Below are 25,950 nucleotides of genomic sequence, written 5' to 3'. Positions count from 1 at the left end.
AGATGGTGCATATGAAAACAAAATGTTTTTTTTTCTCTCTCTCAGCTGGGGACCATCGAACTGCTTCAGTAAACGTTGCTGGCGTTAAAGAGATAATCTTTCACCTTTTTTAGCAGCACATACCAGGGGGGCAATCCTGACTTTGTGTGCAAGTGCGAAATGGCTGATAGGAAGGTAGCAGTCCATTTTACATCCATCCCCTTCCTCAGCTCACTTTTCATCGAAATCAATAGAGACAGAAAAGTAAAATCTATCCCCAGGAGCCCCAGCAACTCTGGGCCCAGAGGTCACCTTGTCCATTATGGAACCCGTTCACCCATGTGACCATTTACAGAGACTATTGAGCAAGCAGCAGACCAGGCCAGCCAAACCTTGTGGCCCCTTATACACAATGTGTACACTCTAGCTCTCTGTATTGGGACTGCAACAGTAGAAATTCTTTGCCTAATTATCCACGCATTATTTGGTCTAGAAATAACCGCCAATATTAATGGGGAAATATATGAAGAGATGTCTGCTGCTTTTCACGACTTGAAGGTGTTTACAAGCAGTGAAGTGCTTTTTGAAGTGTTGCAATGTAAGAAACACAGAAGCCAATTTGCACGCAGCAAGATTCAATTAATTACCACATTATCAATTTTAGGTGTTGGTTGAGGGATAAATATTGCCTGAGATACTGGAGAAATTTCCCCTGCTCTTCTTCATGGTTCGGACCATGGGATGATTTACATTCACCTAACAGAGTAAAGCTTATTATAGTGCAGCTCTAAATCGCAAAGATAACAAAAAAATACTATCCAGGTACAACACAGTTGCATAAAGGGTCCCAGAAAATATTACAGTGCTGGTTTCTATAGTGAATGCTATGTTCTACTGCTGGTGACACACATGTCATCCCCGTTATAGCTAATGGGCTCATGCAACTGGGTAAAATAGCACACAGAGGAATATAGATGCACAAAGCATTTGCCTACTACTTGCAACAGCTCACCTCTTACTTTTCTCATGTGCTGTCAGATTTAGCATCTACCATCGTTCTAATCAAGGGCTCATGGACGAATATCCCTTTTTCAAACACCTTGTGGAAACAAATGCTGCATTCTGAAACATTCAATGCTCTAGTGCCGAAACCAATGGACTGGTGCCACTTTTGATCCTGCAGCCCATAAACGTACCATCTTTGTCATTAACCCCTGAAAAGTGTCAACCCAAAATAGCGTATCTGCAATCACCGTCTATTCAAGCTTCTGCAGCAGCTGACGCCCCCCCCCCCCGATCAGTGTTAATATTTGAAATATTTCCAAAGTCGCTTGCAGACCTGCATGAAGATAGCAGGAAGTAGCAAACCGAAAGCTTAATTTCAACATCTCGGACCAGTGAAGGGCAATTTTGGCTATTGGTCAAATGACCAGCCAAGTCCATAGGCTGCATGCCCGCTGTTCTCTGGACAGAGCTAGGACTGAATCTCATTAACATGCCATGAGCTAGCTACATGTTCTGAATGAGAGTCACGCTGCATCAGAAAGAAAAGTATTATATCGTTCAAAAAGATTTAGGAACTATATTGCTATGTGTATGTACACATAAATATCCAAGATGTCACATCACTTATTATTGCACTACAGTCAGTGCACCAAACTAACAATGTATTATTCTGCAGCACATGATGAGAGCTGAGCAATGCATATAGGGTGCAATTCAGCGGACTGAAGTTAAAGTTCTTTTTATGCACGTTTAGAGGGGTATTTCTCGGTGGCTGCAGAGCTGAGAAACATCCAGCTATCCAATGGTACTGATGGAACCATCAATTCAGCGAACACGTGTAGTTAGATCTGAACAGAGGCTTTAATACACTTACAATAGAGCCAGCCTATTTATTGTTGAACTTCAGGTGAAATGGCAGGCTGGCTCTAAGGCACTGATCTTTATACATCGGTCCCAGGGGGAGGAGTCCTGGGTGGAGCCAAGGGAGGAGCCCAGTACAAACTCTCGCGTGCTCCCAGAGCGACTCCCCCTGGTGGTCGGATAGTGCAACTGCACTTACAATGGGTAGATAACAAACATATATACATGGAGGGATATTGGCAACTATATATAGTGTGAATCACATTCACCACATTCACCCCCTGTTAAAAAAATCAAGTCCAGCGGGGGTGATGGCTCAAAGAGTCAGTCTGTCCGGTGGACGAATTGTCCGTTTTGATCTGCAGAGCACCGGGGTTGCAGCCTCTTGCGGTGGCTGGGCGGGCGTCGAGGTCTGGGGTACGGTTGCCGGCTCCGGGGCGAGTCATGTCCAAGCCGCATACACCTCCTGGTCGAATGGAGACTGGGGGCGCGGGGGGCAGGCTGGTGCTGGCGCTCGGGACTGGTGGGGTGAGCTCGCAGAATCGGGGGCGCAAGGGGGCGGCCGCATAGGGAACGGGGAAAGGAGTTCCTCAGTGGGGGTAGATGGGGGGCTGGATCCAGCGGGTGCCAGGTCTCGGAGGGATACTGTGTCCCGGCGACCATCCGGGAACTCAACAAATGCATACTGTGGGTTGGAATGAAGCAGGCGCACCTTTTCAACAATGGGGTCGGTTTTGTGCGCCCTGACGTGCTTCCTTAGGAGAACCGAGCCTGGCGTCCTCAGCCACGCCGGAAGTGAGACCCCTGTGGTAGTGCCCCTGGAAAAAAATGAAGAGCCGCTTGTGGGGGGTTTGGTTGGTAGCTGTACACAGGAGGGATCTAATTGCGTGGAGTGCGTCAGGGAGGACTTCCTGCCATTGGGAAACTTGGAGCTTTCTGGACCTGAGGGTCAGTAGGATGGTCTTCCAGACCGTCGCGTTCTCCCTCTCCACCTGTCCGTTCCCCCTGGGGTTTAGAATTTAGAACAGTACAGCACAGAACAGGCCCTTCGGCCCTCGATGTTGTGCCAAGCAATGATCACCCTACTCAAACTCATGTATCCACCCTATACCCGTAACCCAACAACTCCCCCTTAACCTTACTTTTTAGGACACTACGGGCAATTTAGCATGGCCAATCCACCTAACCCGCACATCTTTGGACTGTTGGAGGAAACCGGAGCACCCGGAGGAAACCCACGCACACACGGGGAGGACGTGCAGACTCCACACAGACAGTGACCCAGCCGGGAATCGAACCTGGGACCCTGGAGCTGTGAAGCATTGATGCTAACCACTATGCTACCGGGCTGCCCCTTGTGCTGCCTACCAGTTGTAACTGGTAGTCCTGCTCGAGGCGATGCCCTTGTCGAGCAGGTACTGACGCAGCTCGTTACTCATAAAGGACGCACCCCGGTCGCTGTGCACGTAGCTGGAGAAACCGAACAGGGTGAAGACACTATGCAGGGCCCTAATGACTGTGTGGGAGGTCATATCGGGATGGCGAAGGGGAATCGGGAGAACGCGTCAATAATGTTAAGAAAGTAAATGTTTTTGTTAGTGGAGGGGAGTGGCCCTTTGAAATCGATCACAAGGCGTTCAAAGGGCCTAGAAGCCTTGACTAGGTGGGCCCTGTCTGGTCTATAGAAGTGCGGTTTGCACTCCGCACAGATCGGACAGTCCCTGGTGAACGCTTTTACCTCCTCGTTGGAGAAAGGCCGGTTTCGGGCTCTGATGTAGTGGGTGAGCCGGGTGACCTCTGGGTGGCAGAGGTCATCGTGGATGGCTTTTAGGCGGCTGATTTGCGCACTGGTGCATGTCCCGCGGGATAGGGCATCCGAGGGCTCGTTGAGCTTCCCCGGTCGATATTTAATATCGTAATTGTAGGTGGAGAGTTCAATCCTCCACCGAAGAATTTTGTCATTTTTAATTTTGCCCCTTTGCGAGTTGTCGAACATGAAGGCAACCGATCGTTGGTCGGTAATGAGGGTGAACCTCCTACCTGCGAGGTAGTGCCTCCAGTGTCGGATAGCCTCCACGATAGCTTGCGCTTCCTTCTAGACTGAGGAGTGTCGGAGTTCTGAAGCGGATAGGGTACGGGAGAAAAATGCAACGGGCCGCCCTACTTGATTTCAAGTGGCTGCTAGAGCTACCTCTGAGGCGTCGCTCTCAACCTAAAAGGGAGTGGATTCATCCACCGCCCTCATGGCTGCTTTGGCGATGTCGTCCCTGATGCAGTTGAAGGCTTGGCACGCCTCAGCAGACAGGGGAAATAGTGTGGCCTTGAAGAGTGGGCGGGCGTTGTCCACATATCGGGGGACCCACTGGGCGTAGTACGAAAAGAGCCCCAAGCCCCGTTTGAGGGCCTTGGGGCCATGGGGGAGGGGGAGCATGTGGTCCGGGTCTGGGCCCAGGACTCCGTTCTCCACGACGTAGCCGAGGATGGCTAGTCTGTTTGTGCGGAAAACGCATTTCTCCTTGTTATATGTAAGGTTTAATTTTTGGGCCGTCTGGATGAAACGGTGGAGGTTGGCATCGTGATTCTGCTGGTCATGGCCGCAGATGGTAACATTATCCAGATACGGAAACGTGGCCCGCAGCCCATACTGGTCTACCATTCGGTCCATTGCTCGTTGGAACACCGAAACCCCGTTAGTGACGCCGAAGGGAACCCGGAGGAAATGGAAGAGGCGGCCATCGGCCTCGAACGCCGTGTAGTGGCGGTCCTCCGGGCGGATTGGGAGCTGGTGGTATGCAGACTTCAGATCCACCGTGAAAAATACCCGATATTGGGCGATCTGGTTTGCCATGTCTGCGATTCTGGGGAGGGGATACGCGTCTAGGAGCGTAAAGCGATTGATCGTCTGGCTATAATCGACAACCATGCGGAATTTTCCCCCGGTCTTGACGACCACCACCTGAGCTCTCCAGGGACTGTTACTGGCCTCTACGATCCCCTCACTGAGCAGCCTTCGGACCTCCGTTCTGATAAATACCCTATCCTGCAGGCTGTACCGTCTGCTGCGAGTGGCTACCGGTTTGCAATCCGGGGTGAGGTTGGCGAAGAGAGGAGGGGGGGGGGGGGCGATGCGCAGCATGGCGAAGCTGCAGATAGTGAGTGGGGGCAGGGGCCCGCTGAAGCTGAGGGTGAGACTCTTGAGGTTACATTGGAAATCCAAGCCTAAGAGGAGTGACGCGCAGAAGTCGGGCAAGACATACAGTTTAAATTTGGAATAGCTAGTGCCCCGAATCGTTAGCATTGCTGTAGTGCGGCCTTGGATTTGGATGGAATGGGAGCCCGAAGCGAGGGCGATAGTTTTGTTGACGGGATAAATAGGGAGGGAACAGCATCTTACCAGCTCTGGGTGTATGAAGCACTCTGTGCTCCCGGAGTCGAAGAGGCACGACGTGTTGTACCCCTTGATCCGGACCTCCGTCATCGAATTTCTCAGATGCTTGGGGCGAGATTGGTCGAGGGTGACCGCGTTGAGTTGCGGGCCGCGTGGTGGGTGCACGGGGGAGTCGAATTCTTCCGATCGGGCGCCCTGTCGAGTAGATGCCATTGCGTTCTGGCGAGCTTGATGCAGGAACATTGCGCTGAGTTGCGGGCCATGTGGTGACTGCCCGGGGAGGTCGTACTCCTCCGATGAGCTGTTTGAGTCTGGGGATGCAGCTAGGGCCCGTGGATCGCACGTGGAGGGTGGTGATGAAGATGGCGTCCAAGATGGCGGCCCCCATGAATCGCACGTGGCCGGCCGCATGGCAAAGGTTTGCCAAAATGGCGGCCCCCATGGATCGCACGTGGCGGGAGGGGGCGGAGCCTGAGCGTAGGCCGCAGCGTTTCGGGCCCCGCGGGCCTGCTGGTGCTGGGGGCGATGTTTTTGGACTGTTGGGATGTTGAGGACTGGGGCCCTTCTGCCGAGGCACACTCTAGCATAGTGGCCTTTCTTCCCGCAGCTGCTGCAGGTCGCGGATCGGGCTGAGCAGTGCTGCCACGGGTGCTGGCTTTGTCCACAGATGTGGCAGGCTGGAGCAGTTTAATAACTGGTTTGGGGAGCTGAATAGTGGCAGGCTGGAGCAGTTTAATAACTGGTTTGGGGAGCTGAATAGTGGCAGGCTGGAGCAGTTGAATAACTGGTTTGGGGAGCTGAATAGTGGCAGGCTGATGCAGTTGAATAACTGGTTTGGGGAGCTGAATAATGGCAGGCTGATGCAGTTGAATAACTGGTTTGGGGAGCTGAATAGTGGCAGGCTGGAGCAGTTGAATAACTGGTTTGGGGAGCTGAATAGTGGCAGGCTGATGCAGTTGAATAACTGGTTTGGGGAGCTGAATAATGGCAGGCTGATGCAGTTGAATAACTGGTTTGGGGAGCTGAATAGTGGCAGGCTGGAGCAGTTGAATAACTGGTTTGGGGAGCTGAATAGTCGCAGGCTGGAGCAGTTGAATAACTGGTTTGGGGAGCTGAATAATGGCAGGCTGATGCAGTTGAATAACTGGTTTGGGGAGCTGAATAGTGGCAGGCTGGAGCAGTTGAATAACTGGTTTGATGAGCTGAGTAGCTGGCTGAGGAAGCTGAGTAATTAGCTGGAGTAGCTGAATAGCTTGAGTATTTGACTGGGGGCCCCCATGAATCGCATGTGGCCGGCCGCATGGTGGAGGTTTGCCAGGCTTGGGGGGTCCTCAGGTCGGGGGCCCATGCGGGGTTAGCGGGGTCCGCGGGAAACGAGTTGAGGCTGCGGAAGGGAACTTCCATTGTGGTAGCAGCCTCTACGGTAGTCTCTAAGCCCTGGGCCCCATTTTCTAATAGTCTCTGGCGTACATAGCTAGATCGAAGGCCCGCTACAAAAACACCCCGCACAGCAAGCTCCCTATGTTCGGCCGCGGTTACGGCCTGGTAATCGCAGTCATTTGAGAGATTGTTCAACTCGCGTGCAAATTCAGCTAAAGTTTCAGTAGGCCGTTGTCGACAAGTCGTGAACACATGGTGGGCAAATACCTCGTTCATGGGCCTAATATACATTTTATCCAAAATCGCCAGCGCAGCGGTGTAGGAACGGGCTGGATTTAGAAATTCTGTGGCTTACCTTCGCATGCAGTAGGCTGAACTTTTGTTCCTCCGTAGTTTCAGTGGTGCTGATTTCGGCTAGGTAGGCCTTAAAACATTTCAGCCAGTGGCAGAAGGTTTCTTTCGCCTCTGCATCCTGCGGATCGAATGCTAGACGTCCTGGTTTTAGAGTGGATTCCATGCTTTACTTCAGCAGCTTCTTAAGTGTATTAAATTGATGGAACCATCAATTCAGCGAACACGTGTAGTTGGATCTGAACAGAGGCTTTAATGCACTTACAATAGAGCCAGCCTATTCGTCGTTGAACTTCAGGTGAAATGGCAGGCTGGCTCTAAGGCACTGATCTTTATACATCGGTCCCAGGGGGAGGAATCCTGGGCGGAGCCAAGGGAGGAGCCCAGTACAAACTCTTGTGTACTCCCAGAGCGACTCCCCCTGGTGGTCGGATAGTGCAACTGCACTTACAATGGGTAGATAACGAACATATATACATGGAGTGATATTGGCAACTATATATAGTGTGAATCACATTTAGCACAGGTACTTTGCCGTTTTATTGGGGCTTGGGGAGCTTCTCCTCACTGAGGTCGCACTTAAAAGAATTTCCTGCTGGTGAGTTAAATCTCGCCAACAGGAAAGGCTCCTCACAGAGCAGGCCGCCATTTTGTCTGGCCGCTTCGATCTGCCCCTCCTCTCCCTCAGCTACCCACCCTGCTTTTTTAACCCCCCTCATCTTTCCCAACCTTGGAAACCCCTTCGCCCCCCCTCTACTTGGCAAGGCACCCCCAGCCCGAACCCCGGCTGTGCAACCTAGACAACTAGGCACCCTGGCACTGCCAGGCTGACACTCTTGCGGAGCCCCTGTTACCTGCCTGGGTGCCAGGTTGACACTGCCAAGGTTCCTAGCAAGATCCAGATCGCGTCGGGTGGAGTGAGTCAGGTGACCTGCGATCGGCCCGGCACGTAGCTCGATTTCAGGTGTGCTCACAATTCACCCATTGCTCCCAGAGCGCAATGTGGTCGCTGAGCCGCTCCCAAAATGTCAACTCCTGTAACTTGCTAAATTAGAGTGATCATTTGAAACTTCTGAGAGCCGCTGCATATAACAAAAATAAAGGGAGACAATGGAGCCGATTCAATCCCAAAACAAGTTGATTTAGGTTGGATGCGAAATGAACATTAAAAAAATTCAAAGCTGAGCTCAACCTGCCTGAAACCCAATCATTTCTGGTTTGAACGGATTGACAGGGAGGGTTGAACATTGAAAGCATTCAAGGAGGCTGCATGGCTCCATTTTCATAAACTTTCTGAGTCAGTGGTGGCTATGTTTCTGTGACTTGGCGGGCAAAAAGGTGGCGATCATGGCTGGGATTACTAGTTAAGTGTCTTTATAATGCTGTTTGCAGACCAAGAGGAGCAGGAGTGCTTCCTTGGTCCTACTTCGCTGACCTGTAATCCCTCTAATATCTGTCTGAGCTCCAGAATTAACGAGCCCCTAATTTCCTGCATTCACTGACCTACCCATGATCTCACTCTTGCAACCATCCTTTGCCTCTTCTGCAGCCAACATCTACCTCGCCTTGCCCAGCATGGCATCCCTCAGGTCCATCATCTATAACCCAACAATATTCTACCCACTTCCACAATCTCACATCCTTGGTCTCTTCCCTCTGTAACCCCCAGGTATCACAGTCTCTCCTCACCTCCACCCGCCAATCACTCGACCTACCTGCTCCTCTGCTATGTCCTTCAGCTTGCCCGCCCACCAGACAGCCAGTCTGCCAATCAGGTTGGCAGTCGGGCAAGAAACCTGGAGAAAAAATAAATAAACGAGAAGCTCGTATAGCCCTTCTTGGCTGCAATGATTCTGGGTTCCTCTCAGGGCTGATTTTATATACTTCTCTTTTTATTTTTTGTTTCTCCATTGTGTTGCTTTCTCCCCAGGCACTTATACATCTTTTTCATAAATGAATTATTTAGAAACAGGAACACAAACCACCCTGCCCACAAATAAAGACTACTCAATTGTTTTGCAGAATATATTGTAGTGGGAAAAATGTTAGCCTGAATGTCGCAGGCTTTCAAAATGAAAAAAAGGCAGGGTTTTGCACAGTACATTAAACAAGTTATGATGCGGAAGTGAAAGTATTGCAGAATGAAACGTCAATGGGTCAAATAAGCCGGTCTTAATCCGCACGCTTAAAGGAAAAACATGCACAAATCTTTCTTTTTTTCTATTTCTTTTTTCCGATTAAGGGGCAATTTAGCATGGCCAATCCATCTACCCTGCAGATCTTTGGGTTGTGGGGAGAATGTGCAAACTTCATACGGACAGTGACCCGGGGCTGGAATTGAACCCGGGTCCTTGGTGCCGTGAGGCAGCAGTGCTCCACAGTGCCGCCCAAAACATGCATAAATCTACCGACCACCCTATCGTCATTAGGGATTGGCAGCTGGAGTGGCGTGGGCCACTCGAGCGCCATGCTAGCCTTCTGTGGTCTGGAGAATGAGGGGCGAGATTCACCCATCGGGCAACTAAGCATCAACGCTGGCGTAAAAATGGGAGTGTTTTACTCCGGCGACGGCGCCCGTTCCAGGACCCCATTCTCCGGCCCACAGGGGGCTAGCACAGCGCTGGAGTGGCCCACTCCAGCTGTCGATCCCGCCATGAACCAGCCAACTAGTGCATGCACAGTGGCCTTCTTCCCCGCGCCGGCCCCGACGCCAAATGGCGCAGGGCAACAGGAGCCGGCGGCGAGGAAGGAGGCCCCAGGCCAGAGAGGCCGGCCTGCCGATCGGTGGGCCCCTATTGCGGGCCAGGCCACTAGGGAGGCCCACCCCGGTGTCGGACCCCTCCCCCCCCCCCCCCCCCCCCCCACAGGCCGCCCCCGGGCCCTTCAACGCCGAGGTCCCGCCAGCTCAGAGGAAGTTAGAAAGGCGATGGTGGGTCTCGGATTTTTTGTGACGGCCGCTCGGCCCATTCGGGCCGGAGAATCGGAAGAGTCAGCACATACCCCGACCTTCTCTGCGCCAACCATGCCGGCGCCAATGGCGCCGATTCTCCGCTCTCGGGAATTTCGTCCCGTAGTCGGGGCGGCGTGGCGAGATTCCCATGGCGCCGCGCTGATTCTCTGACCCGGCTCAGGGTCGGAGGATTCCACCTGGGGTATTGGAATGGGCACCGATGCCGGAGTAAAACACTCCCGTTTGTACACCAGCGTCGACACTTAGCCGCCCGATGGGGAATCCCGCCCACCGTCAGTATATATGTAACACATGGCTGCTGCATGACCAAGTGTATCGAGGAAGCCGTAGCAGACAATGTTCATCTTGACCAGGTCTGTGCTGAAGGACCTGATAATGTACAAAAATGAATCTGTGCATCCTTGGGACAATGGCCACAATATGAGCATGTTTCATGTAATCGGAGATACAATTATGCCAAATACTAGAAGCCAGGTGAATGTTTTGGTGCACTCCCAGTGTGTGGTTCATGCTATGTTGAAATTGGTCAACAACGCATGTCCACATGTTCTGGGCATGCCCAGCGCTCGGGGAATTTTGGAAGGGTGTAGCAAGGACGGTATCGAGGGTGGTAGGATCCAGGATCAATCCAGGCTGGGGACTCGCAATATTTGGGGTTTCAGTGGAGCCGGGAGTGCAGGAGGCGAAAGAGGCCGGTGTTTTGGCCTTTGCGTCCCTAGTTGACCGGCGGAGGATTCTTCTTCAGTGGAAGGATGCGAGGTCCCCAAGCGTGGAGGCCTGGGTCAACGATATGGCGAGGTTTATTAAATTGGAGAGGATGAAATTTGCCCTAAGGGGGTCAGTGCAGGGGTTTTTCAGGAGATGGCAACCATTCCTAGATCTCCTGGCAGAACGGTAAAAACAAAAGGTCAGCAGCAGCAGCAACCCGGGCGGGGGGGTGGGGGGGGGGGTTGTCTCTTTGTTTTTGTTTTGGGTTGAATATCTGTTTTTTGCCAACGACGGGCGTTAATTTATTGTTTCTCTTTTGTATATACGGTGGGGGGGGGGGGGGGGGGGGGGGGGGGGGGTCTGTTCTTTTTGCTCTTAGAATTTTCTGTTATTGTTTTCTTTTTTGTGAAAATTTGAATAAAAATTATTTTTAAAAAAAAAAATTGGTCTACAACTGCAGGATTTCAGGCAGTATGTTCTGAACATTGGAACTAACAGCAGGATTAGGCAATTCAGCCTCTCGAGCCCACTCTGCCATTCAAAATGATCATGGCTGATCTCATCTCAACCTCATTCCACTTTCCTGCCCTTTCTCCATAACCCTTCAACCCATTACTAATGAAAAAACTGTCTATGTCCTCCTTAAATTTACTCAATGTCCCCCCATCCAACGCACTCTGGGGTTGTGAATTCCACTGATTCACGGCTCTGAGGGAAATAATTTAACCTCATCGCTGTTTTAAATCTGCTACACCTTATCCTAAAACTATGAGCTAGTGTTCTAGATTGCCCCACAAGAGGAAGCATCCGCTCTACACCTACTTTGTCAACACCTTTTAGCATCCTATACACCTCAATTAAATCTCCACTCAATATTCCTTATCGAGCGCGGTAGCATTGTGGATAGCACAATTGCTTCACAGCTCCAGGGTCCCAGGTTCAATTCCCGGCTTGGGTCACTGTCTGTGCAGAGTCTGTACGTTCTCCCCGTGTGTGCGTGGGTTTCCTCCGGGTGCTCCGGTTTCCTCCCACAGTCCAAAGATGTGCAGGTTAGGTGGACTGGCCAGGCTAAATTGCCCGTAGTGTCCGAAATTGCCCTTAGTATTGGGTGGGATTACTGGGTTATGGGGATAGGGTAGGGGTGTAGGCTTGGGTAGGTTGCTCTTTCCAAGAGCCAGTGCAGAATCGATGGGCCGAATGGCCTCCTTCTGCATTGTAAATTCTATGATCTATGATTAGATTCCAAACTGCTCAATTGCTCCTCATAACACAAACCCTTCGGGCGGAATTCTCCCACCTGACGACAGAGTGTTGACGCCGTCGTAAAAACTGGACAGTTTAACGACGGCGTCATCAGACCGCTAAGGGTCGCTATCCTCTGCCCCACAGGAGGCCAGTACGGCACTGGAGCAACCCACACCGCTCCAGCTGCTGATACCGCCGTCAAATAGGCACCACGGGTCTGTGCATGCGTGCTGTGATCGGCGCGAATACGCGCATGCGCGGTAGCTTTTTTTCTCTGCGCCAGGCCCGACGCAACATGGCATAGGGCTACAGGGGCTGGCGCCGAGCAAAAGAGTTCCCCACCAGGAGAGGCCAGCCTGCCGATCGGTAGGCTCCGATCGTGGGCCAGGCCACGGTCGAGCCCACCACCCCCTCCCCCGGCCAGGGTCGGACCCCCCTCCCCCGGGGGCCGCTTAGAGCGGAGAATCGGCGGACCGGCGTCAGGGCGGCGTCACACGAATCGCGCCCAGCCCGGCGATTTTCTGAACCGGCGTGGGCTGAGAGAATCCTGCCCCTCATCTCTGGAACCAATCTAGTGAACCTCCTCTGAACTGTCTCTAATGCAACTGCACCCCTCCTTAAGTAAGGGGATCAGAACTGCACACAGTGGGCGGGATTCTCCGTAGCCCTTCGTAACGCGGGTTGCCTGCGAGAAAAATCGGTGTCAATCACTCCGGCGCCGGGGCCTTCTTGAAGGCCGCTATTCTCCGTTCCCAGAGGGGCTAGCAGCTGACTGACGCGATACGCGTCAGTTTCACCAGCTGCGGAAGTGGTGAGACCCGGCGTTTTTTGGAGGATAAGCACAGTATTCCAGGTGCAGTGTCACCAATGTTTTGTACAGTTGCAGCAACACTTAAAGAGGAGGAATCTTTTGGAGGGACAATTGGCTCAGATCAGGGAAGTCTTATGAGTCTAGCTGCATGGCTACAGGGTCCTTGTGCAATGTTAGCATTACCCACAAAATTGCATTTTTAATTCCAACATGTTCAGTGTATTGAGAAACTCAAATTCTGCTTGGGCGGTTCAGTTAAATTACGAGGCAGTCCCTTGATTTGTATCCTCGAGATTCACTAAGGTTTGCTTGTATTTCATATGTGGTCAAAGTGCTGATAGCTGCATTCTGGGCTGCTGAGCATCTCAAGCATTGCCTCAATTTTTCCGATACCATTGGCGCACTGCACACAGCAAAGAAGAGCTAGTGTATCGTCAACCGCATCAGGACAAGAGTGTCTCATGCTCGAGAACAACCATCACCATCCAAAATTGAAGCTACACCTGCAGGTGTTATTCGTGAGAAGGAAGCACTGGGTGAGTGGGTGAGATATTACTTTGATAATGGGAGGAATCACAGCCGGTGTTTATGAGGCCAGCTTTGAAGTGTGCTTGCCACTTCTGAACTGGATATGGATATAGAATTGAGTGTGGTTGTCAACTGCACACAGGAAGGAAGAACTTTCACTTAATTAGCACCAAGATGCCCCAGTACACCTTCCAATCACTGAAGTGTGGTCATTGTTGTAATGTAGGAAATGCAGTACACAAAAACCTGCTTTAGGTCTTGGTCATGTGATAAATATTGGGCGCGATTCTCCGCACTCACGACGGGGCGGAGAATAACGGGCGGCGCAAATTTTTACGGCGACGCTGGTCCGACGCCCTCCCGCTATTCTCCCCCCCCCCCCCCACGCCCGCCCCCCGACACGAATCGCTGCTCGCCGTTTTTGTACGGCGAGCAGCGATTCTCCCCTGGCCGATGGGCCGATTTCCAAGGCCTTTACGGCCGTTTTCACGATTTTTAATACACCTGCTATACCAGTTCGTGAAAACGGCCGCAAAGTGCCGTTCTGCACAACCATGCCACCGATTGGCACGGCCGTGGTCGATTCCCGCGCACTCTTTCTCCCTCCGCCGCCCTGCAGGATAAGTCCGCGGGGTGGCTGAGGGGCATTACGGACCGCGCATGCGCGGGTCTGACGCATATGCGCGGATGACGTCATCCGCGCATGCGCGGGTTGGAGTCGTCCAATCCGCACATGCGCGGCTGACGTCATCATATGCGTCAGCCGTCGCTAACTTTGGCGCGCGGGCTTAGCGAAATTCGTTAAGCCCGCGATGCCGGAGTTCACGGGGCCGCGATGCTAGCCCCGACCGGGGAGCAGAATCGGGTCCCGGGAGGGGGAGCGGAGGCTGCCGTGAAACACGGCCGGTTTCGTGGCAGCCTTCACGACTCTCCACCTTTGCGGAGAATCGCGCCCATTGTGGGATCCCTGGGGAGATTTCTCATGTTCTCCTATAATATAATGCAAAAGGATCATCTATGTCTGTCCAAGAGGGCATAGTTTATCATAGAGCACATAAAATATCCCATGGCATTATTGTATAAAACTGAATTGTGATATGAAGCCTCACTGTCTGTAAATCAGGATTACAATGTTGTGTTCTCTCTCGGCTGTCACAATCACCGACGCTATCAGAGCTTCACACTGAAACATTTTCTTTGATGATATAATCTACTGCAATCCTCAATAACCTGAATAATGAAAGTTACCACATCTGAGAAGAAGAGCTAAAAGCAATTTGATTTATATTTTTAAAATAATGTTTAAACCAGTTTAGATTTTGGAATGTCTTTGTTTGTTCTAAAACACCAGCAATCACTCTAGCCCTGAAAGCACAGGTTCTATTCTTCAGTCAGGTTTTCCTGCAGAAAAGTGTGAGGTGATTCATTTTGGAAGGAATAACAGGAAGACAGAGTACTGGGCTAATGGTAAGATTCTTGGCAGTGTGGACGAGCAGAGAGATCTCGGTGTCCATGTCCATAGATCCCTGAAAGTTGCCACCCAGGTTGAGAGGGTTGTTAAGAAGGCGTACGGTGTGTTAGCTTTTATTGGTAGAGGAATTGAGTTTCGGAGCCATGAGGTCATGTTGCAGTTGTACAAAACTCTGGTGCGGCCGCATTTGGAGTATTGTGTGCAGTTCTGGTCGCCACATTATAGGAAGGATGTGGAAGCATTGGAAAGGGTGCAGAGGAGATTTACCAGGACGTTGTCTGGTATGGAGGGAAGATCTTATGAGGGAAGGCTGAGGGACTTGAGGCTGTTTTCATTAGAGAGAAGGTTAAGAAGTGACTTAATTGAGGCATACAAGATGATCAGAGGATTAGATAGGGTGGACATTGAGAGCCTTTTTCCTCGGATGGTGATGTCTAGCACGAGGGGACATAGCTTTAAATTGAGGAGAGATAGATATAGGACAGATGTCAGAGGTAGGTTCTTTACTCAGAGAGTAGTAAGGGCGTGGAATGCCCTGCCTGCAACAGTAGTGGACTCGCCAACACTAAACGCATTCAAATGGTCATTGGATAGGCACATGGACGATAAGGGAATAGTGTAGAGTGACTTTAGATGGGGTTTCACAGGACGGCACAACATCAAGGGCTGAAGGGCCTGTACTGCGCTGTAATGTTCTATGTTCTATGAAACTATTTCACGTCTTATATTGAAGAATAATCACATGTTGTTCTTAAGCTGTAATCACGTTCGGCGACGGGGCGGAGAATCCCTGATAACGCCCAAATCGTGGGCGGCACTGCTTTCACGATGCTCCACCCCCTGAAAAGCACCATACTCTAGGAGTACGCTGCATGCTGTATCCACGACCTCAGACCATTGCCTGAGGCCCGCCCCGCGTTGGTCCGTCCCCGACCGGCCGAGTTCCCGACGGCGTGGGACTCATATGGTCTCATCCGTTGTGAACTCAGCGTGGTGGCTGCAGACTCAGTCCGGCGCCGCCACAGTCAGGAGAGGGCCAATCCCCGGGCAAGGGGAGGTTTCAATCAGGACTGGGGGCGGTCCGGGGCGTGTGACCCGGCCAAAGGGGGGACTATTTTTGCGGCTGCTGCAGACCGCCGTTGTGTGCATGCGCAGCCACGGACCCAGCAATGCTCCAGGCTATATCGGCAGCTAGAGCTGGGAGCTCAACACTGTCTCCCTGCTAGGCCCTCCACCCCAGAGCAAGGATTCGGCAGTCATTTTGCACCAGTTTTTCTGGCGTAAATCACCACTGTCTTCAAGCTGGTGTGGGGACTTAGTCTCCCAAATGGAGAATCCCACCCTGTGTGTTCAAGTCCCACCCCAGCAGCTTGAGCACTGATCTGGGCTGACACTCTCGAACAGCACTGAGGAAGTACTGTCTTTTGGATGAACCATTAAGCCAAGCCTCTGTCTGTCCTCTTATGTAAATATATACGGTCCTACAGTACATTTTAAATGAACAGCAGCGGAGGTCTGGCTGATAGACATCCCTCAATCAACATCACGGTTTGTCGGTCCTTGCTGTGTAGAAATGGCTGCCATATTTCTTACATTACATCAGTGGCTATGTTTCAAGAGTATTTAACTGACTGTAAAGCACTTTGGGAATCAATAAGCAAGCAGCTCAGCAATGATTGCAGCTGGTCACAGAGTGTGAATTTGGGAATATGATAAATGATGGAATTTGGTGCAGTGAGGGAGGGAGGAAACAAGTGGTTGGTGAGCATCTTAAGAACATAAGAACATAAGAACTAGGAGCAGGAGTAGGCCATCTGGCCCCTCGAGCCTGCTCCGCCATTCAATGAGATCATGGCTGATCTTTTGTGGACTCAGCTCCACTTTCCGGCCCGAACACCATAACCCTTAATCCCTTTATTCTTCAAAAAACTATCTATCTTTACCTTAAAAACATGTAATGAAGGAGCCTCAACTGCTTCACTGGGCAAGGAATTCCATAGATTCACAACCCTTTGGGTGAAGAAGTTCCTCCTAAACTCAGTTCTAAATCTACTTCCCCTTATTTTGAGGCTATGCCCCCTAGTTCTGCTGTCACCCGCCAGTGGAAACAACCTGCCCGCATCTATCCTATCTATTCCCTTCATAATTTTTAATGTTTCTATAAGATCCCCCCTCATCCTTCTAAATTCCAACGAGTACAGTCCCAGTCTACTCAACCTCTCCTCATAATCCAACCCCTTCAGCTCTGGGATTAACCTAGTGAATCTCCTCTGCACACCCTCCAGCGCCAGTACGTCCTTTCTCAAGTAAGGAGACCAAAACTGAACACAATACTCCAGGTGTGGCCGCACTAACACCTTATACAATTGCAACATAACCTCCCTAGTCTTAAACTCCATCCCTCTAGCAATGAAGGACAAAATTCCATTTGCCTTCTTAATCACCTGTTGCACTTGTAAACCAACCTTCTGTGACTCATGCACTAGCACACCCAAGTCTCTCTGAACAGCGGCATGCTTTAATATTTTATCGTTTAAATAATAATCCCGTTTGCTGTTATTCCTACCAAAATGGATAACCTCACATTTGTCAACATTGTATTCCATCTGCCAGACCTGAGCCCATTCACTTAACCTATCCAAATCCCTCTGCAGACTTCCAGTATCCTCTGCACTTTTCGCTTTACCACTCATCTTAGTGTCATCTGCAAACTTGGACACATTGCCCTTGGTCCCCAACTCCAAATCATCAATGTAAATTGTGAACAATTGTGGGCCCAACACGGATCCCTGAGGGACACCACTAGCTACTGATTGCCAACCAGAGAAACACCCATTTATCCCAACTCTTTGCTTTCTATTAATTAACCAATCCTCTATCCATGCTACTACTTTACCCTTAATGCCATGCATCTTTATCTTATGCAGCAACCTTTTGTGTGGCACCTTGTCAAAGGCTTTCTGGAAATCCAGATATACCACATCCATCGGCTCCCCGTTATCTACTGCACTGGTAATGTCCTCAAAAAATTCCACTAAATTAGTTAGGCACGGCCTGCCTTTTACGAACCCATGCTGCGTCTGCCCAATGGGACAATTTCTATCCAGATGCCTCGCAATTTCTTCCTTGATGATAGATTCCAGCATCTTCCCTATTACCGAAGTTAAACTCACTGGCCTATAATTTCCTGCTTTCTGCCTACCTCCTTTTTTAAACAGTGGCGTCACGTTTGCTAATTTCCAATCCACCGGGACCACCCCAGAGTCTAGTGAATTTCGGTAAATTATCACTAGTGCATCTGCAATTTCCCTAGCCATCTCTTTTAGCACTCTGGGATGCATTCCATCAGGGCCAGGAGACTTGTCTACCTTTAGCCCCATTAGCTTGCCCATCACTCCCTCCTTAGTGATAACAATCGTCTCAAGGTCCTCACCTGTCATAGCCTCATTTCTATCAGTCACTGGCATGTTATTTGTGTCTTCCACTGTGAAGACCGACCCAAAAAACCTGTTCAGTTCCTCAGCCATTTCCTCATTTCCCATTATTAAAACTCCCTTCTCATCCTCTAAAGGACCAATATTTACCTTAGCCACTCTTTTTTGTCTTATATATTTGTAAAAACTTTTACTGTCTGTTTTTATATTCTGAGCAAGTTTACTCTCATACTCTATCTTACTCTTCTTTATAGCTTTTTTAGTAGCTTTCTGTTGCCCCCTAAAGATTTCCCAGTCCTCTAATCTCCCAGCAATCTTTGCCACTTTATATGCTTTTTCCTTCAATTTGATACTCTCCCTTATTTCCTTAGATAGCCACGGTCAATTTTCCCTCTTTCTTCCGTCCTTCCTTTTTGTTGGTATAAACCTTTGCTGAGCACTGTGAAAAATCGCTTGGAAGGTTCTCCACTGTTCCTCAACTGTTCCACCATAAAGTCTTAGCTCCCAGTCTACCTTAGCTAGTTCTTCTCTCATCCCCTTGTAATCTCCTTTGATCATCTATCTTTTAAAAGTTGTAAAATTTATTAGTGATTGTAAGGTTTTGTTAATATTGGTACGGTTTATTTGCTAAGTGTGATGAAACTCAAATACTTACCTTAATCTGAAGTCAGGAACTCCAATTCCCGACAAGGTTCGGGGCTGATTGCACGCACTGGTCGGGAAATGGCCGCACATGTGCACTTTGTTTGTTTTGCCTTCCTCAAGCTGCGATCCAGTCCTTCACATGCGACAAGAAACGAGGAAGGTCAATGGTGTGGAAAGCAGGTCACATGACCTGAACTAGAGCTCCATTACCAAATAGGTGGCCCAGGAAGCAGGAAATGGGAGGGGAACAGGGAATAGGTCCCAAACAAGAGAGCGGGGACAAGGTGAGATTCCAAAAGAAAGTCCCACGTAAGGGACAAAGGCAGGGATCAGGACTAGGTTCCATTAAGTTAAGCTAAAAGGCTCAAAGTTAAAGAAAGAGGTGCAGTGAGCAGACCTGAAATAAAGTGGGCTTGTAGAAGTCCTGAAGATGTAAGAAGGCAGATGGAATTTGGTGACTTCGTACTCCAGGCCGTTGGGGGAAAGGAATCCCTTTGTACCATTTCAAATCTCCTTGACCTCATTGCAAACTTTGGTACATGTGGTCACACCATCTTCCTCCAATGGCTCTCCTCCATTGCCCAGCCCATTGGAAATACCTTTATTTGATTTGACTGATACCCATACACATACCAGGTCATTTCCAGAAAAGACTTCTCCTCCTTCCTCTGGAGTATCTCAAAGATCTGTCTGACATCCAGTATTGTATGAACTGTAATTTTCTTCAGATAAACATTGGTGAGATTGAAGCCGTCGTACTTGGCAGACAAAAACTCTGTACCCTCGGCATTATAATAATAATAATTATAATAATAACCTTTATTGTCACAAGTAGACTTTAACACTGCAATGAAGTTACCGTGAAAAGCCCCTCGTCGCCACATTCCGGCGCCTATTTGGCTACACAGAGGGAAAATTCAGAATGTCCGAATTACCTAACAGCATGTCTTTCGGGACTTGTGGGAGGAAACCGGAGCGCCGGGAGGAAACCCACACAGACACAGGGAGAATGTGCAGACTCCACGCAGACAGTGGCCCAAGCCGGGAATCGAACCTGGGATCCTGGCGCTGTGAAGCAACAGTGCTAACCACTGTGCTACCGTGCCTCCCTTAATTCCATCACCTTCATTGACCTCTCCCATGTCCAACCAGACTGTTTGCAAGGGATGACTAGAGATGGGTAATGAATGCAGGTGTTGCCAGAAATACCCATGTCCCAAGTGTGATATTTATAAACTGACCTTACTTAAGTCAGATAACACATGTAGTTGCAATTTTGGGCTTTCACTCTGAATCTTAAGCAATCCTAGCATTAGAGCTATGTCATTCAGGAAGTACTTTTTCAAACAAAAGTGAGTAGAAATTTGGATCTCCCTCAAACAAAAGGCTATGTGCAAAATTTTCTCAAAAATAGGCAGAGTGACGAAGCGGGCGGGAACAACGGCGAGGAGGCCGCCAGTCCCAAAGGCAGTTTCCCCATTGTATTGTTCAGCCATAACATAGAAACATAGAACATAGAACATTGGAGCCAGACGATGCCATTCGGCCCTTCGAACCTGCTCCACCATTAATTATGATCAAGGCTGATCATGCAACTCAGTAGCCTGATCCCACCTTCCCCCCCATATCCTTTGATACCCTTTGCCACAAGTGCAATATCTAATTGCTTCTTGTAAACATGTTTTGGCCTCAGCTACTTTCTGTGGTAGCGAATTCCACAGGTTGATCACTCTCTGGGTGAAGAAATTTCTCATTGTCAGTGTCTTAAACAGACTACCCCGTATCCTCAGACTGCTATGCCTGATTCTGGGACACCCTTATCAATGGGAACATCCCTCTTGCATCTACCCTGCCTAGTTCTGTTGGAATTGTTTCATTTCTATGCGATCCCCCTCCTCATTCTTCTGAACTCCAGTGAATACAATCCTAACCTACTCAATCTCTCCTCATATGTCAGTCCTGTCATCCCAGGAATAAGCCTTGCAAACCTTCTCTACACTCCTTCTAGAGTAAGAACATCCTTCTTCAGGTAAGGAGACCAAAACTGCACACAATATTCCAGTGCGGTTTCACCAAGGCCCTGTATAATTACAGCAAGACATCCCTGCTCCTGTACTCGAATCCTCTTGCTATGAACATACATACATTTGCCTTCTTTACCGCCTGCTGTACTTGCATGCTTACCTTTAGCGACTGATGTACGAGGACTCCTAGGTCTTGTTGCACATTCCCCTCTCCTAACATATGGCCATTCAGATAATAATCTCTGCCTTCCCAATTTTTGTTACCAAAGTGGATAACCTCACATTTATCCAAATTATACTGCATTTGTCATTTATTTTCCGACTCACTCAACAGGTCCAAATCACACTGAAAGATCTCTACATCCTCCTCACAGCTTACCTGCCCACCCAGCTTTGTGTCATCTACAAATATGGAGATATTACATTCAGTACCCTCATCTAAATCATTAATATATATTGTGAATACTTAGGGTCCGAGCACCGATCCCCACTTGTCACTGTCTGCCATTTGGAAAAGGCCCGTTTATACTCTTTGTTTCCTGTCTGCCAATCAGTTTTCTATCCATCTTAATACACCACCACTAATCCCATGCACTTTAATTTTACATGCGTATTTCTTATGTGGGACTTTATCGGAAAACCTTCTGAAAGTTCAAGTAAACCACATCCACTTGCTCCCCCTCGCCAACTCTACCAGTTACATCTTTAAAGAATTCCAAAAGATTTCTCAAGCATGATTTCTCTCTCCCACACGGTACATCCACCCACACAACAATCCCCCCCGCCCACCCGCTGCCATGGAACAACCACCTGGCATTGTCAGGGTGGCCGGGAAGTGTCAGGGTCAGTGTCAGTGCCCAGATCTGACCCTCTTCCCCCTGGGGAATGCAGTCACCTTTGCTGTCAGAGGGTTCTCCTCACCATATGCAAGTCATAGGACACATGTTGTGATTCGCGTCAACGTGAATGGACAATTTAACAGGGCGTAAAGGCCTGATAATGATATTTAAATATATTCAAAAATAATTAGAAATGTATCTATCTCCTTCTCGGAAACATTTAATCACTCAGATTCCACCGCACTATGAGACAGCGAGTTCCACAAATTCACCATCCTCTGCGAGAAGTAATTCCTTCTCATCTCAGTTCTAAATCTATTGCCTCTCAAACTATATCTGTGACCTCTCATTCTAGATTGCCCTGCAAGGGTCTACATTTACCTTATCAATCCCTTTTAGCATCTTTTATACAAGTGGCATTGTTGCCGGACTAATAATCGAAAGATCCAGGGTAATGCTCTGAAGATCTGGGTTCGAATCCCACCAGGGCAGATAGTGGAATTTGAACTCAATAAAAAAAATCTGGAATTAAAAGTCTAAGGACGACCATGAAATTATTGTCAATTGTCGTAGAAACCCATCTGGTTCACTAATGTCCTTTAGGGAAGGAAATCTGCCATCCTTACTAGGTCTGGCCTACATGTGACTCCAGGCCCACTGACAATGTAGTTGACTCTTAAATGCCCTCAGGGATGGGCAATAAATGCTAACCACTGTACCACCGTGCCGCCTCTTAGACTTAGCTGTGACACAGCAGCAACTTAGGATGCAACAAAGGTACACCCATTGATGGAACCATCAATTCACTAGACACGTGCTTTAAGATATGAACAGTGGTTTTAATCTACTTACAACAGAGCCAGCCTGTTTCGCGTTGAACTCTCGATGAACTGAACAACTGGCTCTGAGCATTGGTATTTATACAGCAGTCCAGGGGGAGGAGTCGTGGGCGGAGCCAAGGGTGGAGCCCTGTACAAACTCCTAAGCATTCCCAGCGCTACTCCCCCTAGTGGTCGGGCAACGCAACTGCGCTTACAAATGCATGGTCTCATGTATATACAATACAGTGTGAATTACGGAGTTACATTCACAACACCCACCAGACCAGTTAGCCCGGCAAAGTTCTCCTCACTAACATCTGCGGACCAGAGCCAAACTTGTGAGAGCTGTTCCTCAGACTAGTTAAGCTGCAGCTTGACATAGTCATGCTCATGGAATCATACCTATCATGCAACTTCCATTGCCAGCCCTGGGTATGTTCTCTCGTACCAGCAGAGCAAATCCACCAGGGGTAATTTATAGTTTTAGTACTGATTCCCCAAATATGTGCAGCTTATAGCTTTCTTTAAAAAGCTGTCAATTCCATGCTTTGTAATAAAACCTAACATTTGAAAATAACTCAAGCAGCAAAATGGCGACTCCACGACCATCTGGAGCAATTGCTGAGAAGCATGTGAACCTTTTTCTTGGGCAGTGACAACAATGGCATATTGTGCAGTGAGGCAAAACTGTACAGCTGACTGACCCAAACCTGGCTGAGTGACCCCGGCAATTGGACAATATCTTCTCAGCTTTGATTTGGACTGTAGCCAGACTCAGCTGCTGAATGGACAGCAGACTGCTTCTGCATGGCCAGTTGCCATGTAGATGTAGGATCGGCAAATCTCATTGGACATATTCTTGGAGCTGACCTCCTGCCCCCAACTACTCCATCCTCACAATCCTACTGCTGACCACCCAATATATCCATGTTTGCAGTGCGTCATCTTCCCACGCTAATTGGAAAACAAATAGACTCTTCATTACCCAATTAGATGATTCTTGACTGTCCACCAAACAGCCTTTCTCCATGGGCAATATTTATGCAACTGATAAAATAAAAGTGTTAAAAGAAAATGAAAATAAATATTTTTTATTGCCTCTATGATTCATGTCCTGGATTGCCTGTAGCAACGTCCTGGAAATTATCCTTCAATAATGGAAGACTTCAGGAAAATCTGACCTAGACAAAATAAAAATGATCCTAACAAACAGCTCTCCCTGTTTGCAGATAGACAGTATACCCACATAACCTCCTCTGCCTAACTCTTGGTTGAACAATGAATACATACTATTTTTTATTTCCTGTGATGCGCTGCAGATACGTTTCCTAAAGACTCCAGCCTGGATTTTCTCTACCGAGGCGGGCAGCCTGAGGTGGGAACTTACTCGACAAGACAGACCAGCTCCCAAATGTTACGATTTTTGCACCAGGAGGGTGTTTGTGAGATGGAAGTTGGTCCCACCTACCCCAGAAGCAGACCATAGGCAGCCATGGGACAGCCAAATTTTGAAGTGGTCAAGTTAGAAGGCCTGCCGCGATTCTCTAGAACTTTATCTCAGCTGCATAAAATACAGTAAGAAGTCTTACAACACTAGGTTAAAGTCCAACAGGTTTGTTTCAAGCCACTAGCTTGTGGAGCACTGGTGAGGAAGGAGCTGTGCTCCGAAAGCTAGTGATTTGAAACAAACCTGTTGGACTTTAACCTGGTGTTGTAAGACTTCTTACTGTGCTCACCCCAGTCCAACGCTGACATCTCCACATCATGGCATAAAATATTGTTAGGACCTCTAGTCCTTACCCCTCATCCCCCCCCCCCTCCCAACCCCCACCCAACTCATAATCAGGCTATCCATTTCAACTGGAAGAGTCCTTACATCTGTCTTCATTATGTGTATCTGGCTGAAAACCAAGGCTCATAAAAGGATTTTCTCAGTTCCGTTTTGACAACTGGAGAGAACTGGCAACTTTAATTGATTTGCTTAAGTAGTTATACTAAATTATTCTGTGATCTCTTTTGTCAATGTTTCAAATTTATTTGCTTAAGGTTCAGGTTTGGATCCTCAAAAATCCAGGCCATCATGTCTCCTTTAGGATTACTAACAAGGCATGAATTTAGTGTTCAACCCTATTTTCCCTCACAATGTGGTTTGATTCACCAGAATGATGGAGGATTTAATAGAAGCTTCTTTTTTTCGAAATTGTGAACACCTTGATGGATTGAATAGGGAATTGTGAAGGGCGGGGTTGGACACACAGGCATCAATTCAAAATTATTGCTGAGCATGGGGAAGGATTTAGGAGAAATTTATTTCCAACCTGTAAAGAGAACGCAGGGCAAAAGGATTAGCAAAGATCTGACACAGAACTGACGATTTCCTCTGTACTGTCAAATTCTATGTTACAAGTTTTCTGTCACCAGTCAAGAAACAGTTTCTTCTTCTATTTATTCCAGTCCCTATCTATTCATGTCATGTGTGATTGCAGAACAGATGTACAGAATTGATTTCCTTTCCTTTTGAATGACAGTAACACGCTTGTTCCCCTTTAATACTTGCAAAAGTTTACACAGGGTATGGGAACGGAATCGGTGGTTGATTTTAACTCACCACAAATTGTCCCCACCCTTGTGCCTTAGCCTTGCACTTCAGCAGAAGATGTCCTGTTTACAACATTAAACAAGTGAGAGAATTGCTTCACTGTCACTCAACCATTTTGGCCTTATGTAACGGTGCTGCTTTATTTCTTTAAGCGGAGATACTTCAATTGTTTTTACAGTGAGGCAACATACAATAACTTGCATTTATACAGTAACATTTGACACCAAGCCACATAAGACAGGACACATATGAGCAGAATTGGGCCACTCGGCCCATCGAGTCTGCTCCGCCATTCAATCATGGCTGATATTTTCTTATCCCCTTTCTCCTGCCTTCTCCCCATAACCCCTGATCCCCTTATTAATTAAGAACCTATCTATCTCTGTCTTAAAGACACTCAGTGATTTGGCCTCGACAACCTTCTGCGGCAAAGGGTTCCACAGATTCAGCAACCTCTGGCTGAAGAAAGTCCTCCTCATCTCTGTTTTCAAGGATCATCACTTTAGTCCAAGATGGTGTCCTCTGGTTCTAGTTTTTCCTACAAGTGGAAACATCCTCTTCACGTCCACTCTATCCAGGCCTCACAGTAGCCCGTAAGTTTCAATAAGATCCCCCCTCATCCCTCTACACACCACGAGTACAGCCCCATAGTCCTCAAACATTCCTCGTACAACAAGTTCTTAATTGCAGGGATCATTCTTGTGAACCTCCTCTGGACCTTTCCAAGGCCAGCACATCCTTCCTTAGATACGGGGCTCAAAACTGCTCACAATACCTCAAATGGGGACTGACCAGAGCCTTATATAGCCTCAGAGGTACATCCCTGGTCTTGCATTCGAGTCCTCTTGACTTGAATGCTAACATTGCATTTGCCTTCCTAACTGCCGACT

At 48.7% G+C, this 25,950-nt stretch overlaps 1 protein-coding gene across 3 annotated transcripts in view; it reads right to left on the bottom strand.

Moving 5' to 3' along the window:
• ripor2 (RHO family interacting cell polarization regulator 2) overlaps nt 1-25,950 on the bottom strand; it is a 310,961-nt gene that overhangs the window by 123,781 nt on the left and 161,230 nt on the right. The window lies entirely within an intron of this gene.

The sequence above is a fragment of the Scyliorhinus canicula genome, chromosome 5, assembly GCF_902713615.1.
Source record: "Scyliorhinus canicula chromosome 5, sScyCan1.1, whole genome shotgun sequence".
Lineage (NCBI taxonomy): Eukaryota > Metazoa > Chordata > Chondrichthyes > Carcharhiniformes > Scyliorhinidae > Scyliorhinus > Scyliorhinus canicula.
This window is presented reverse-complemented; position numbering and strand designations above follow the sequence as displayed.